Raw genomic sequence first — 17,562 nt, 5'->3', positions numbered from 1 at the left:
TTGTCGTGGAGACAGCAGTTTTTCCGGGCGAGACACTCGACAGTCTGCTATAGAGCAAAACACCTGGACACGAAACTAGCTGTACAGATTGGCTTTCTTGCTGCTCCGATGTTTCATGGAAACGGTAAAGGGTATGGAGTGAAACCGTTGCATCAGACGTCCGGCGGTGCAGAAGAAGCGAGAAGTGACGCAGCCGGCGGAGATACACGGTCGGTTTGCGACGCAGCGCATGCGCGTGTGGTCAGCTAGTGTCGGCAGTCGGCCCTTCCAGCTCCACCACCCGCTGGAGAGGAGAGGCCGCTCTCTGGTCCGTCACGACCCTCTCAGAGCAGACGCTGGACTCACGAAAGCGTCCTAGACTGCGAGAGAAAAGCGTGATTCTGCTTTATGAGGCTGCCAGGCACATTTCGTCCCACCGTCGTTTCTACTGATACGGCACTCGGCATTCGCAGGTTGCGCCTTCTCAGTTGATAATTAAGTCGTAACTAACCGGCGCCAGATGCAGACAAAAGGAAAGGAGGATTAGGGTAAACGGGTCGCAAACTTCAATCTTACCGTAGCAGGAACGTGAATTTACTTAGACGATGATGTTTGGTTTGTGGGGCTCGGAAATGCGCGGTCATCAGCGCCCGTATATAGCCCGAGTTTTTAACACTGAACCTGACGCATTCCAATCTAGCCTCTGTCACGAATGATGATGACGATGAAACGATGAGGACAACGCAGACACCCAGGGCACAGAAAATCCCCAACCCGGTCGCGGCATTTATTTAGAGAAGATGGGAAACGGCGCCATTTTAGCAGCTTTAACTAGAAGAAATTTGAGGTAAGAAATAAATCAGGATATCTGGACCGGGATATCGGCTCCACTGCTCTGGAATACGACTCTTATCCCACTACCGTCCTAGACTGACTAAGGCAAATTCCAGCCGGTATGGCCGAGCGGTTCTAGGCGCTTCACTCTGGAACTGCTCTACCGCTACTGTCGCAGGTTCGAATCCTGCCTCGGGCATGGATGTGTGCGATGCCCTTAGGTTAGTTAGGTTTAAGAAGTTCTAAGTTCAAGGGGACTAACGACCTCATATGTTAACTCCCATAGTGCTCAGAGACATTTGAACTAAGGCAATGACTTTGATGAGGATCGCTTAAAAACGCAGTTAGGGCCATTCTTTTTAAAATACATTCACATCAACGCGCTTTAAAATATCGGAAACATAGAAACTGATAACACAAAATTTTCGGTCAAACTTTCTCACTTCCTCCATCTCCCTTTAGGTTTCAACGAGTATGGAATAACCATATTTCCTGTGCCTAAGTGATTCTACGGTTCGTAGCTTTCTGGTAAAATACACACACACACACACACACACACACACACACACACACACACACAACTACACATGCAATTTTCTAAAGCAGACCATAAACTAGTACTATGTAACAAACTTTAATATGTAATAAATGTATGTATGTGATGCACAACCTGTAATATTTATTTTGGTATTCGTTTTCCAAACTTTTCTTCGGTACAGAGCTGTATAATCGTGGACATTTAATCTTTTGAACTGCACCGTGAGAGCACTAGTGAAAAAAAAAAAGCGTTGGGGCCATTGATGGTGAAGTTTGTCACCTTACGCACCGGCTCTCTGCACTAGTTGTATTGTTAACCACCGCTTCCAAGTCGTCACTCGCTCAGAAGAGGACTCCAGCAAGGAAGATGAAACGTTGGACGGAAGAAGAAGTTTTAGTCTTGTTGCGATACTTAAATCAACTAGTTTTTACTATCATTTAGAACAGAGAGAACATTAGCTGTTATGGCCGGTATCATTAAGCGGGTTCTCGGTGTCGTGTGCGTTGCAGACAAATCTGTCTCATTTAAATAACAAATGGAGTTAACAAATGAAGTGCAGACACTGGCGAGTATATAATCACTACGATCGCTTCGTAAATGTAATGGTGAAAAATTTCGAGTCGTCCGTAACTCCTAGTTAGAAGAATAGAAAAGATGAATTGTTGATTTATTTTTCAAAACTATGGATAATTAATACGATCGCTTAAAAGTCTCACGGAGAATATTTTCGTATCTAGTGCGCCTAGCAGCTAAAGGAACAGAAAAGGTGAGTTGCTGTTTCAATTTTCAAAACTGTAGCAACGGTCAAGTTTTGAACGCAACCAAGAGAACTAATTGTTGCTGATAAACCTGTAATTTACTGCCCTCAGTTTCTACTCATCTGTACAATACTACTGAAGTCACCCATCCTCAGTTACTGCAAGCAATATGCATAGAGTGTCGAAAACGTAACTGTGAAGTGAATATTTATAGCTGAACTTGGAACAGACTTTTGTTGTCCTTCAAAAATGAGCACAGAATCCTTGCCTACTTGACCGTGGCTAAAGATGTCTTGTTTAAAAATAGAAATTGCATGTTCATGCTAAAACGGGTTTTGGTATTCTATGTTTGTACGCAGTTCCACAGTTAAGTTGCTTTTGCACATGCAGTACTTTTCACATCAGAACTGATTCCGGGTAAGGTTCAAATGGTTCAAAAATGGCTCTGAGCACTATGGCACTTAACATCTGAGATCATCAGTCCCCTAGAACTTAGAACTATTTAAACGTAACTAACCTAAGGACATCACACAACAGCCAGTCATCCCTGACCCCGCCGGATATCGAACCCGGGAACCCTGCGATTCCGGGTATCAGCGCAAAGTTTTGAGAAGTGATCAAGCATTTTGATTTTCTTGCGGAAATAGTTTATCAGGAGAAACGAATGAAAGGAAAGCAAGTCAAAGAGTTAAATGTCCCGTCTCTCTCTCTCGAGGTTATTAGAGACAAAAGACAGTTCATATTTGGTAATAGTGAGCGAAGGAATAGGCCGTGACTCTTGTAACGTACATCCTGGCGTCTTCCTGATGTGACATAAGGGAAGAACGCCAAAGGTAATTCTGGAATGTCGATCAGAAATGTCAATCCCCGTCTTGTTCGGCTATAAGCTAAAGAGGTGACAATGAAACTAAGTGTCTCGAGGGCGTATGGCATACAAGATACATTCGCACTGAAACGATCAGGAGGCTGTTAAGTGAAAACCGCTGAAGTGATCGCTGAGGTCCCGTAGAGGAACGGCACAGGTGTACTAAGAGCACTGCACGTCAGCTGCAGTTCCGACGCCCATTTCGGCCTCTGGGTCAGTGGCTGCCGCCGACACTCGTCTGTCTTCAGTGATGACGGGATCAGTATCGATAATGTGGCGTGGCGATGCAGATCGTGCGTCATCGGCCAACGACATCTACCCTTCGTTGCGCCTTGCAGCGGACATGCAGTGCTGTTCGTACCATTTGTGCCTTTCTCTGATGAATTCCCGTCCCCCGCAGTCGCCACATAGCGTGTGCGTCGGTGTCCCTTTGGGGCCGCTGACCTACTACAGGGACCACACCTTATTCTGTAGGCAATGGCGTTATGATTCGTTCAGCGGTTTTCATTTTAAGGCCGCCACATCGTTTCTTTCTGAATGCCGCTTGTACACTGAGGAGATCTGTTAGCACATGGTCTGCGTCGACGTTTGCGTAGCCAAATACAGTCGGCGGAAGGGAGATTAGGAACAAACGTCCCGCCGACGTCACGGTCATTAGAAACAGATCATAAACTCAGATTTGAGGAGGAAATTGGACGTATCATTTTCAAAGAAATCATCCTGACAGTTGCCTTAAGCGACTGAGGGAAACGACGTCAAAACTCAAGCTGGACGGCTGCACGGAGACTCGAACCGTCGTCCTCCCGCATGCGGGTCCAGCGTCCGTCTGACCACTGCCGCACCCTCCTCGCTCCGTACTGGCAGAGGAGAGACTGTGGAAAGCTGAGTAGAGGTATCTTCTCCCTGAAACTCACTTCTCAAGGTGCGGACTCCAAGTACAGTCTGATTTAAATGAGCTACCGTTTAATCTGTAGAGGGCTGAAAGGCTCCCACCACCACCAGTACGCAAGTGCGAGCCCCACTGTGTTGCTCCGTACACTCCCCAAAACATTATCTCGGCGAAACTCTTCTTCACGCAAAAATTTCACCTATTTAAAGAAAAATGGTTGTTGTTGTGGTCTTCAGACCGGAGACTGGTTTGATGCAGCTCTCCATGCTACTCTATCCTGTGCAAGCTTCTTCATCTCCCAGTACCTACTGCAACCTACATCATTGTAAATCTGCTTAGTGTAGTCATCTATTGGTCTCCCTCTACGGTTTTTACCCTCCACGCTGCCCTCCAATACTAAATTGGTGATCCCTTGATGCCTCAGAAGATGTCCTCCCAACCGATCCCTTCTTCTAGTCAAGTTGTGCCACAGACTCCTCTTCTCTCCAATTCTATTCAGTACCTCCTCATTAGTCATATGATCTACCCATCTAATCTTCAGCATTCTTCTGTAGCACCACATTTCGAAAGCTTCAGAAAAATGGTAACTGGCGGAAATTTCATCCTTGAAAAATGGAACCCTCGCCTCTGTTAAAATTAAGAAGATATTTTTGATACGCTAGAAGACCCTATAGAGATCCACAAGCTGCGATATCGTCGCGAATGTAGCAGTGACCCGAGGATGTAGGTTAAATTTCTTTCATTTCACGTCTATGGTCACAAACTTATAGGTCCTCAGACTACCGCGTCTCGTGGTCGTGCGGTAGCGTTCTCGCTTCCCACGCCCGGGTTCCCGGGTTAGATTCCCGGCGGGGTCAGGGATTTTCTCTGCCTCGTGATGGCTGGGTGTTGTGTGATGTCCTTAGGTTAGTTAGGTTTAAGTAGTTCTAAGTTCTAGGGGACTGATGACCATAGATGTTAAGTCCCATAGTGCTCAGAGCCATTTGAACCGGGCACCAGTGTTTTTAACAAAACAGATCTAAAGATGATCTACATGTTTGTGGCCATAGATGTGAAATAAAAGAAATTTTTCTTGTATGCATCTATGCCGTCTTTCAACTTCACATTTTATTTGGATATTTTTGTAGAAAACAGAGATTTTCTATCGCCGCACGTAACGGAGCGCAGTGTGGGCTGCCTCTAGACCATACTTGTCGGTAGAACGTCGGACCTTTGCACATTAAACGTGAGATTCGAACTAATTTAAATCAGGCTGTAGCGGTCAGCGATTCAGTGTAGTGTTGCGGTGAGGTGGCGTATTTGAAAACTACAGCGCAACTGACTCAGGCAGAGTCTGGACGAGTGCCTTCCGCCACGGAAACTGCGAGTCACACAGCGACATGTTGCAGTGCCGCAGATCAAGTGGTACGTTGTTTCTGACCTACAGACACGAGTACCGCGTGAAAGCTGTAAACCACCTGTTACGTAAAGTCGCAGCGGATGTCTGCGGTCTCGAGGCGTTCCTTTTCTGCTAGCAGAAAAAAAGAGCGGTAGCAGACGCAAACCACCCCGCTTACTTCAGTTATCCCGTAACTTGAATATCTGCTCCCCACTGTCCAGTCACGCGCCCGTTTTCGAAAACGGAAAGGGAAACTCGAGATTGACTTTCTACGGCTCGCTGGTGCTTCAGATGTGGAGCAGTGTCACTTTTCAGAGCAGTCGGGGAGAAACTGGGTCCAGCGGAGCCGCCGCTGCTGCTCTAGGTGATGCGTGTGCGTGTGTGTGTGCGAGTCGGAGCCGCCCAGCCCAGTTCCGCCCGCCTCCTCATTCGGTCCGCCCCGGACGTCGCACGAATGGCGGCGGCTTTCTTCGCGCTGTCAGAGAAAGCGTGGAAAAATGGACGGATCCTTGCGGCGTGCATTCAGAGTCGACTGACTCCCTTCCCGCGGGCCGCCTGCGGTTAACGGGGACAGATGGCCAATCTGAGGACCGGCCGAGCCGGCCTGTTCAAGCAGGCGACAGCAGGTTTAGGCCTTGGTAGCCAGCAGCTTTGGAGAGAATTACGGCAGCAGTGTCGTATGTCGTTGGACTGATGCAGTGTGGTGTGAGCCTAGGTGAAGCCTCGTGGTCGTCAGTTGCTATAAACATGGGTGGTGTCGGCGTGAACTCCAGATAAACCCAGAGACGCATAGGATTCAAGTCAGAGACCGTTGCTGGCCACTGCAGAAGGGAAAAATTCCACAATGCTCCTCTCCTCGAACCAGTCGCTGACACTCCTGGATCTGTGGTACCCGAGAATTACTGTCCGCATAGCGTGTTGTTTGGGATAAGTTTACAGATGCCTTACGAACTCCACGTTAAGCGAACGAGCTAGTTATTGCAGACGTGAGGAGACCAACACCAGCTCCTCCGGATAGGATGCACCTTAACCAACGCTAGTATTTTGTACAGCTTATGTCAGAGACAGCAGTGGACTTGGAAGAGCAGTTGAACGGAATAGGCAGTGCCTTTAAAGGAGGGTATTACATGAACATCAACAAAAGCAAAACGAGGATAATGGAATGTAGTCGAATTAAGTCGGGTGATGCTGAGGGAATTAGATTAGGAAATGAGACACTTAAAGTAGTAAAGGAGTTTTGCTATTTGGGGAGCAAAATAACTGATGATGGTCGAAGTAGAAAGGATATAAAATGTAGACTGGCAATGGCAAGGAAAGTGTTTCTGAAGAAGAGAAATTTGTTATAATCGAGTAGAGATTTAAGTGTCAGGAAGCCGTTTCTTAAAGTATTTGTATGGAGTGTAGCCATGTTTGTAAGCGAAACATGGACGATAAATAATTTAGACAAGAAAAGAATAGAAGCTTTCGCAATGTGGCGCTACAGAAGAATGATGAAGATTAGATGGGTAGACCACATAACTAATGATGAGGTATTGAATAGAATTGGGGAGAAGAGGGGTATTTGGTACAATTTGACCAGAAGAAGGGATCGGTTGGTAGGGCATGTTCTGAGGCATCAAGGGATCACCAAATTGGTATTGGAGGGCAGTGTGGAGGGTAAAAATCGTAGAGGGAGACCAAGAGATGAATACACTAAGCAGATTCAGAAGGATGTAGGTTGCAGTAGGTACTGGGAGATGAAGAAGCTTGCACAGGATAGAGTAGCATGGAGAGCTGCATCAAACCGGTCTCAGGACTGAAGACCACAACAACAACAACAATGTACTATAACACATCCGCAACTGTTATTATCAGTTTCGTGATATGGGCCGCGCGGGATTAGCCGAGCGGTTTAAGACGCTGCAGTCATGGACTGTGCGGCTGGTCCCGGCGGAGGTTCGAGTCCTCCCTCGGGCATGGGTGTGTGTGTTTGTCCTTAGGATAATTTAGGTTACGTAGTGTGTAAGCTTAGGGACTGATGACCTTAGCAGTTAAGTCCCATAAGATTTCACACTCATTTGAACATTTTTTTTCGTGATATCGCAACTTCAATTGCATATAAACGTATTTATTCACCCGAGTGGTTACAGCTCCTAGGCCATCACCGAGGGGTCGTGTCATAAATAAATTTAACGACTTGAAAGCGCTCTAGGAGCCGAAACTGCAGGGCAAAATAAACACCTTTTTATGCAGTTGTAGCTCGAATTTAATAAAATTGTGAGCACTTTGCCATCAAGTGCAGTACGATAAAAGGAAGGAATATTACACTCTACGGTCATTAGAGACTTCGTACAGTAGTGTAGGGTACGAGAAAGCTATGCCACAGGTCTTTGTACGTACTTCGAATATTCTGAGGCTATATTTTCAAAGTCTCTGTTTTACTCGTCCAGCTCAAATTGTACCTATCTGTGCCCGTTTGCAGAACTGTAAAGAACTAGAAACGAGAACAGTACGTTCATAAATAATGCTAAAATTCTGTTCATAGGAAAAGGATCAGCTGTCAGAGGTTCCTGATCATCAGTGCCTCGCTGTCTGAAAGTCATGATTCTTGTATTTTACACTTAGTTCTCTTACGGGATCAATGATGCTGAGGGACGATAACGGAAATTATCTGGTTAGCGCAAGATAAATAGCAATCTGTCGACCACATCGCCTGCCACGCTGATTTACTGCACATGCAGGGAAATCCCCTGCCAATTTTTCTGAACGTGGACTCAATCTGCCCGCAATTACAGCTCGCTTGCAATTTTTCAGTAGAGACTCTGGCCCTGAAATGTTCCTTTCGTCGGGGCCTCAGAGCTTCTGCAGCGATGCGCGAAATTTCTTTGGCGGTTTCGGCCAGAATCGACATACAGATGGCGATGTGCGTCGCACGAGGCAAATTACGTGATGTACAGCTCCACTGATTTAAACGTAAGCGTTTATTGACAGACGTGGCTTAATTCTCTACACGACAACACTTGTAAAAAAAAGGGTTGTCAGCCTCGCTTTGGCGTGCGAGGCGAGGTTAAACTTCTCACAACTCCAAAGTTAATGATTGAAATGGGAGTACTTATCTAATTACTATCGAAAAATATTCCGAGATCCGACTACTGGGTTGTTGACCGCTGACAGATGACAACACCGCCTCCAACTGGTTACTAGCGACACCCGACCATTCTCCCGACAACAACAAAAGAGGACTACAGTCCATAGTCAGTAGGAAGAGGGTCAGACAAATACATCTCACTCAAATTTGTACGGAAGTGTAGGGAATTACTGGCGTGAATGAACGCTAGCTAAGTCTGCCACTTTAGCTGCTAGTCACACCGCCTGCAGGTAGGTAATGGCTCCATGTTTAGCTCAGAGGTGCAATTTTTTTTACCGAACAAGTTCACGCTCGCTAATCCGCGCAACTCGCCGTGATGAATCAGTAAAGTGCCTAAGCTGAATTCTACGCCCGCGCACGAGAACGTAATTTCAGTGCACTTTTTGAGCTTTCCGCAGCGGAAAAGAAATCTCGTTGATCACGGAGGAGAGCTGACTCCAGAACTGCGGAATGATAATTACTGTGTATGATCGACTTCGCACCGGAGAGCTCACTACTTCTCGTTTCAACGCCACGACGACATCTGGCGCCAATTCCACCACATTATTTAGCACACAGGCCTTTCAGCCAATCTGAATGAGGGGCAGAATGTAGACATTCTCACTGGCCATTTTCTGCTACTGCTCCTCACAGCGCTTCTGTGAGGTGCTGCCGGCTGCCCGGCTGTTGAGAACTTTGCCCTTCATGGGGAAATAACTCCCTCTGTGAGTCCGCCACATACGCTCCGACCGCTACCCATTTGAGAGGATTACGGAAATACGATATTATTACCTCCGGGCTGGAGAAAGCCTTTTCCCATGGCGGACAAAAAAGTGACCGAAAGGAGCAGACAGGCGGAGTCGATAAATTATATCTTACAATTCTACAGTGGGTCAGAAGTCGAACAGCCCAAATTATCTTTAGCAGTAGGGGATGGGGGAAAAACGGTGAAAACTTCCGGTTTCTGTGGCCCTGGCGTGAAAAGTATGAAAGAGGTGTCGGACTGAGGATGCACCAACTAGCCTACCCATACATATGTACTCCGCAAGCCACCTTAGGGTGGCTGGTGGGGGGTTCCCTGCGCCACTACTCGCCGTTTCCTTTCGTGTTCCACCCGCAGACAGAGCGAGCGAAAAAGGACTATCTACGTGCCTCCAAATGAGCCCTAAATCCTCGTAGCTTATCTTCGTGGTCCTTAAGCGAAATGTATGTTGGCAGCAACAGAATCGTTCCGGAGTCAGCTTCAAATGCCGGTTCCCCAAATATTGTCAAGAGCGCTCCTGGAGAAGAACGTCGGCTTGCCTCGAAAGATTCCATTTGAGTTTCCGAAGCATCTCTGTAATACTAGCGTGTTGTTCGAATCTACCGCTAACAAATCTATCAACCTGCGTTTGAACTGCTTCGATGTCTCCCTTCAATCCGACCTGATACGTACCCCAATCACCCGAGCAGTACCCAAGAATAGGTCGCACTAGCGTCCCGTACGCGGCGCCGCCTCTACAGGCTAACCTCTCACTCGTAAAATTCTCCCAATAAACCGAAGTCGACCGTCCGCCTTCGCAAGGACGGTCCTCACATGCTCGTTCCATTTGATAGCGATTTGCAACGCGACGCCCAGATATTTAAATGAGGCACCTACGTCAAGCAAGACGCTACTATTGCCGTATACGAACACTATGGATTTCTTTTTCCTACTCATCCGCATTAAATTATATTTTTCTACGTGCAGAGCCAGCTGAGATCTATCGCATCAACTAGAAATGGCGTATGAGCCACCTTGTATCGTCTTGCAGTCGGTCAACTGGCCGGCCGCTGTGGCCGAGCGGTTCTAGGCGCTTCAGTCTGGAACCGAGTGACCTCTACGCTCGGACGTTCGAATCCTGCCTCGGGCATGGATGTGTGTGATGTCCTCAGGTTAGGTAGGTTTAAGTAGTTCTAAGTTCTACGGGGCTGATGATCTTAGGTGTCAAGTCCCACAGTGATCAGAGCCATGTGAACCATTTGAATTGGTCAACTGGACATGTTTCCGTACACTTGAGCATCATCAGCAAACAACTGCAGATTGGTGCTCACCCTGTCGGTGAAGTCATTTGTGTATATAGAAAATAACAGCGGTCCTGTGACACGTGTCTGGGGCGCTCCTGACGATGCCTTTGTCTCTGATGAAGACCCGCCGTTGAAGACAACATACTCGTTTCTCTTAGTTAAGAAGTCTTCGAGCCACTCGCGTATCTGGGAGTCTATTCAGAATGCCCGTACCTTCTTTAAGAGACTGCAATAGGACACCGTGTCAGATTTGCAGGAATATCGAATCTGTGTGTACCCTTCATCCATAGTTCGTAGTGTATTGTGTGAGGAAAGGGCAAGCCTAGTTTCACACGAGCGATGCTTTCTAAAACCTTGCTGATCCGTGGAGGTAAGTGTTTTCGTCTCTAGGAAATTCGTCACATTCGAACTCGGAATACGTTCTGGAGATATGCAGAAAACAGACGTTAAGGATATTGGTGTCAAATTTTGCAGGGCCGTTTATTTACCCTTCTTATATAGAGGAATCACCTGCGCTTTTTTTTTTTTTTAAGGCGTTGGGACTTTGCACTGGGCGAGATATGTACAGTAAATGTAATTTAAGTAAGGAGCCAATGCTGTAGTGCACTCTTCGTAAAACCGAACTGGGTTTCCATCCTGACCTGGGGACTTATTTATTTTCAACCCTTTTAATTGTTTCTCTGCGTCACGAATGTGTGGTGTCACCGCCAGACACCATACTTGCTAGGTGGTAGCCTTTAAATCGGCCGCGGTCCGTTAGTATACGTCGGACCCGCGTGTCGCCACTATCAGTGATTGCAGACCGAGCGCCGCCACACGGCAGGACTAGAGAGACTTCCTAGCACTCGCCCCAGCTGTACAGCCGACTTTGCTAGCGATGGTTCACTGACTACATACACTCCCATTTGCCGAGACGACAGTTTAGCATAGCCTTCAGCTACGTGATTTGCTACGACGCCATATTCAGTTACTATAATTACTATCTTCAAGGATGTATTCTGAAAAGATAATATTGTGAATCATGTACCGTCAAGAGCGACGTTCATCCTTAATGGATGAAAGTTAAGTATCAAACTAATTATGTCCGCTTTCTGAATTCTCATTCCTTGTGATGTTCCAGACGTCACGTCAGCGTGCGTGAGCTAAAACGCGTGCGTTTCGGCCTCCGCTCGTAACACCCTGTTGGCTTTCCTGCTAACACAAAAGAATGCTTATTACTACGTCACCCATACAGGACTGTGTACATGGTCAAACGACGCTCTTTTTGTACGATTCTCCTGCTTGAACGATTTCTTAGATACGGAATTTATAACTTTGGCAGAGCTTTGGTCTGACATGAAGGCGAGGGTGGGATAACGTGGGAGTTGCACAACGACCACCTGCGGCAGCCTCTAGGTTGCTTCCCGCGGTAGACGCACACGCGGCGGTGTTTACACAGCTTCCCGGGCCCCGTCCGCCGTCTGCTGCCCGTGTGGACACTAGGCGGGCGAAAACGGCCAGCGGGTGGCCGGCGGCGGCGCCGAGTTTCTCCGCCGTAAAACTCTCGCGGTCGCGCCCGGCGGCGCCAGCGTCTCAGTGGTCCCAGACCCGTGCCGACTCGTCCCGCGGCACGGCTCAGCGCCGGCTCCACGGGGGAAACTGGGACACGCGGCCGCCGGCAGCGGGGGCGGACCCGTCTGTCCGAGGGTCGAACCGGCTGACTGCGCGGACCACCTGCGCGCCTGCTGCGCCACCGCAGACTAAACGCACTGATGCTCATTTGTTTCAGGTGGGCAGCGCGTTGCGGAAACTACCAAGGGCGGCAGAAGAGTGCAACACCGTACGCACCATTTTATTGACAAATGCAGAGACAGATTGAGAGATTTCAGGGCACTCTCACTTCTGATTCGGTGAAGGGAATACGATCTACGGCGATTTCAATTCACACATTGTGATGAAATGGGGGGCAGCAGTTTATGGTCCTGTTTGTGTGCTCTAGGAACAGGGTGCTCACTTAAACGACTGCAGTAAAAGCACGGCGTTGGTGGGGCAACAAAGCGAGTTTTTTTCTGGAGAACGGTGAAGAGACATGCCCCGTGCCACGGTCGTATTGTGCAGAAACACATTAAGCTTGGCGCCACGGACAGGGCCAGGCGTCCAGGTATACGGCCAGCGCCGAAAAGTCGCTGACGGAGCATTGTAGGCCTTGTTAGCGAGCGAGCCGCCAAAAGAAATGTAGGCGTTCTGCAAATGTCTGTGCGGCAGGAAAATTGGCGCCCCGGCGTGCAGACTTTGTTTCAAAACATGTTTTGTCAATGCTGGTTTATGGCCGTTCTTTGCAAACCTTGAAATGGACGCAACAGGGGAGATAACAAGCTGTTTATGGGGCGCTGTGCTTCCACCACGTATTGTGTTAGCAAAAGACATGGCAAACGTGGGGGAAAGAGGCTGCAAAGCTGAAGTTTTTTCTGTATTCTGCCAAGTCCCTGATTGGCAAAACGGTTTGCAGTGCAAAGACCATTCACCGAGCTTAGAATGCCTTGCTCCTGCTCGTGATTGGCTTGTGCGAAATTGGGGGAAATCAAAAAAGAGAAATGTGCTTTTGGAACAGAGCTGAGGAGGCAACACAGAAAAAGGGAGATCTTCACTCTATGGTTCAAGTCTCTTGTACTGGCGCTTCACTAGCAAAGAACTGCAGTTCTCTACCTAAACGGTGAGACTTGTGTCCTTTGCTATGGTGCAATCTAGAGCCTGTGCCAGTCGCCTTCTGAACCGTCAGAGGCACTGCTTATGTCATCACGGTTACAACGAGTGACGCGTGGGTGTACTTATTTGTCTGGAGTCGGTCGTCCAAACATTTGACGTATTCCAAACGCACAGTCACGGCACGGAGTCAGATTGGTTTGGCAGACCAGCAAACGGGTCCACCTGCACACTGGAATCTGTCAGGGTGTCAGATGCTCTTAGGGAAGCACCTGCATTCTGAATTAACCGAACATAAGACCGCGTACTTCCATTTGTCGGGGACGCGCATTTAATAACAGACTGCCGCCGTCCACGACTTCAGTCGCCGAACGCATCGCAGTGTGCCACCTTGACCAGTAGGATGGTAAAGTATTCGCTGCTGCGACGTAGGGCTATAATAACTATTTCTCAGCACCCTGTTCTTTCGAACCACACTTTTCCCTTCTTTTATGGCAGAATATAGAGGCTTTGTGGTGGCGGCGTAGTTTGATGCCATAACCTTGATTCACGTGTATGAAGTGAGATGGAGCGAGTAGTGTTCTGGTTAGTGTCGTGTGTCGATCCCCAGCACATCACTTTCTCCATCGTAGATCCCATTTTAGTAAGGCTTTTGCTATACAAATTTTTTTGGTATGGTGTTTCTTTAATAATTTTGTTGTCTTCTCTTTTTTAAGATCAATAAATCGATTGTGAATTAGACTACAACTTCTCCCTGAGTTCTGATTAACAGTTCCTTCGTATTTTTATGGCAGACTAGATCAGAAACATAAGGAATAGCTTTCTCATTTTGTGTCCACTGCGTGGATCTTTTACTTCATTAACTGTAATCGTCTTTCAAGGTAACTCAGCACTCCAAGAGTATAAGATAACAAATTCAGACCAAATGAAAATCGTATGCCAGAGTACAGGGTGAAGGAACAGTCGCATCACTACACAGGCTACCCCCATCTCCGCATCTAGCGGCAAGGCAGACGTGTATTCTCGTCTGGAAACGATCACCCTCTATCTTTTGTGGATATGGTGTGTGATCTTTCGGACATGTCCGAAAGAACAGACACCATTGGTGGCCTGCAGTCGTCTAGAACGAAATTAGAATTGTATTAATACCTTCAGCTACTGACGGGCGTTGATATACATCAATGGGGACAGGTGAAAATGTGTGCCCCGACCGGGATTCGAACCCGGGACCTCCTGCTTACATGGCAAACGCTCTGTCCATCTGAGCCACCGAGGGCACACAGGATAGCGTGACTGCAGGGACTATGTCGCGCACGCCTCCCGCGAGACACACATTCTCATCTTGTATGTCCACACACTACATTCGTAGTCCCCCCGCCCGTTAGCAACTGAAGGTATTAATACAATTCCAATCCTCTATCTGGTGAACTGCCCGACCTTTAATAATCGTCGGCGAACGACGCAAGCAACCACAAATACTTTTTAAATGTTTTATTCTGTACATAACCGGTTGTGGGCTGCCATGCCCATCTTCACATGGCTAATATTTTTAGTTACACAGATGCGTTCACCAACAAGATGTGCTCTGCTCCCACACTGCACAAGATTATTTGAGTATTCAGTGCCACATGCTAAGTTGTATCATTAATAAAAATTCGCTGGACTGCTTATATTTCCTTATATATTATCCAAAATAGTTGCGTTCACTTACCTAAGTTCCAGCAGATGGCTATTTGTTTTGTAGTGAATGCAACTGTTATGTAACATGTATAAGTAAATGTTAGCCCTCAAGCGTATTTTTGTTACTGAAACAACTTACAAAGTGGCTCTAAATACTCAAAGATACTCGTGCAGTGTGGGAGCAGAACACAAGCTGTTCATCAAAACATTTGTGTAACTAAAAATAGTGGCCGAGCGGTTGTAGGCGCTTCAGTCCGGAACCGCGCTGCTGCTACGGTCGCAAGTTCGAATCCTGCCTCAGGCGTGAATGTGTGTGACGTCCTTAGGTTAGTTACGTTTAAGTATTTCTACGTCTAGGGGACTGATGACCTCAGATGTTAAGTCCCATAGTGCTCAGAGCCATTTCCACCTGAAGCTTTTATCTATCTTGGATGTGAAACACTGCGACTGTGATGAATAAAGCTTTCCAGAAATTACTGCAACCAATCGCTGTACAATAAAACTTTAAAAATAAAAAAAGGCGACTGGTTACAATAATTTCTCGAAACCTTTAAATTATTCTTTCTCTACACAGATATATTTCGTGAAATGACCTCACTGCCACACCCAGCAAATAGCCTTCATCACCCTTCAGACTGGATACATATGACTGTGATGCACCTGATGATGACAGCATCCTGCCGAAACGTGTTGTGCTATTACTGTGGGTAACAAGTGACTAAGCAGTGAGAATTATTTCATTAAAAGCTGGTGCTGCTTTCTTCCTTCATTTCTTACTACCAACCGCCACACTCGGTACACACACTATTTCAAAGTGGAGGAGGACACAACCTGTCAGCTGTCATCCGGATCTCGGCGACGATGTTTGGTTTTCATTTTGCGTACCGCAGCTTCCCATCTGACAAATAATGGAGGACAAGTGTTACCCTGACAGGAAGAAACAATGGAGAAAGTTGTGGCAGGCGGCATCCATCCAGTGTGAAGACTGACGACTCGTGCCCCACAAATAAAACGTAATCGATGCGAGTGAGTGCAGCAGCATACAGCTGACGCTGCATTTGAAAGCAACCGAACTTCTTCTCCAGTTCACGGTCATTGTCTACAAGTACGCCACATTTGAGGCAAGGTCAATGTCGTAGAGAATTTTTTCTTCTGACATCGTGTGTTCGCATAGGCACTCCGTGTGCTCGTTTCTGTGTTGTCCGAAGGTAGCGTGTTGCACTGTGAAAAGCCTTTCGGCAGTCTTCTAGTGCTGAATGTCCTCGTCGCTCGAGTCATTAACTCGACTCGTGCAACGCAGTTCACCAGAAAAAAAGGTATAATGAGAACTGAGCAAGCCTGTAGCGTGTTGTGAGAACCTGGAGGTGTGGTCGAGGTGACCCGCCTGCTGATTGCGAGCTGCGATGCCGGGCCAGGTGACGGACGTGTGTGAGCGCGTGGGGCGGTGCCCCCGGCGCCTGACCGCGGCGCCGCAAGTTCAAGGCGTCGCCGCCAGCCGCAGGCAGCCGCAGCCAGCCCGGCCGGTTTCGGCGTCCTTGCCCGACACCTGTCGCCCGGACACCAACCCGTCAGCCACTTAAGTTACGGCCGCCGGCGCCCGTCCTGTCCACCGTGCTAAATATCCCACGAAGCAGCCGCGGCTCCGTGCGCCGGTACCAGGGAACGGGTATCGGTCGAAAAGCCTGTTTCTGTACCAGTCCAACGAACCTGGAGGATGGAGGGAGAGGCGGAGACTTCGTGTGGGATAAATTCCAGTTCCAGCATTCACACGAGTCGACTTGGTAACGCCGTAACAGGATTTTTACCACGCACTTATTAGTGCAGGCACGCCCACTTCTCACTACATTACCTTTTTTGGTGAACTGCCTAACACCGTCTCACATTTTTGACAAAAAGAATTAACCACTGAATAGAGTACCGATACTACTGGTATCGTCGTGACAGTCGACAGCAGAACTGCGAAGATGTAGCTGTCGAGTGTTGACGTGCCAGAGTCTCGGTAAACCGTGAACAAACGTCTTCAGTGGGTGGGAGAGACCTGGGGAAGTTGCTCGATGGAGCAACAGTCGAACACCCTCTCTGTCTATGTATGTCAGGATCGCACCAGCAACGTGCAGTCTCGCGTTATCTTGTCGAAATACGAGGGGCGTACGACAAGTAATGCAACAGTTTTTTCTCGCCCAATTTCGGTTGAAAAAATGCGCAGTTTTTTGTGTGACAACGTGAAATATTTCTGCTTCAGTTCCTATAGTCCGACGAAGTTCCGATACGTGGCGGAGCTATGCGTAGACTTCAAAATGGCATCTGTAACGGAGGTGCTATCCAACGAAAAAACTGTCATAGAGTTTTTTTTGGCAGAAAACCAGAGAGTTCCAAATATTCATAGGCGCTTGTAGAGCGTCTACGGAGACCTGGCAGTGAACAAAAGTGCGTTGAGTCGTTGGGCGAGGCGTCTGCCATCAGCAAAATGAGGTCGCACAAACCTGTCCGACCTCCCGCGTGCCGGACGGCCGCACACAGCTGTGACTCCTGCAGTGTTGGAACGTGTGGACACTCTCATTCGAGTTGCTCGACGTATACAATGAAACACGCCGCCGTTCTACTGGACGTCGTTGCTGGCAGTGCTGACACACTCGTCACCAGCGGCCGTACTCAAAAGCTGAGTGGCCACTGTGTTCCTCGCTACCTAATAGAAGACCATGAAGAGTAACGAAGGACCGCCTGCGTGGAGCTGCTTTCGCGTTAGGAGACTGATTGTGACAATTTTTTGTCAAACATTGTCACTGGCGCTGAAATGTCAGTTCATC

General features: G+C 47.9%; 1 protein-coding gene and 1 non-coding gene across 2 annotated transcripts in view; both read right to left on the bottom strand.

Annotated features, from left to right (window-relative positions):
- LOC126355925 (uncharacterized) overlaps nucleotides 1-17,562 on the bottom strand; it is a 199,060-nt gene that overhangs the window by 100,400 nt on the left and 81,098 nt on the right. The window lies entirely within an intron of this gene.
- On the bottom strand, nucleotides 14,278-14,352 carry Trnat-ugu (transfer RNA threonine (anticodon UGU)). The gene has a single exon. It is a non-coding gene; the product is annotated as a tRNA-Thr (tRNA).

The sequence above is a fragment of the Schistocerca gregaria genome, chromosome 3 (genome assembly GCF_023897955.1).
Source record: "Schistocerca gregaria isolate iqSchGreg1 chromosome 3, iqSchGreg1.2, whole genome shotgun sequence".
NCBI lineage: Eukaryota > Metazoa > Arthropoda > Insecta > Orthoptera > Acrididae > Schistocerca > Schistocerca gregaria.
The sequence above is the reverse complement of the archived record's forward strand: the minus strand, read 5'-3'. Positions and strand labels throughout refer to the sequence as shown.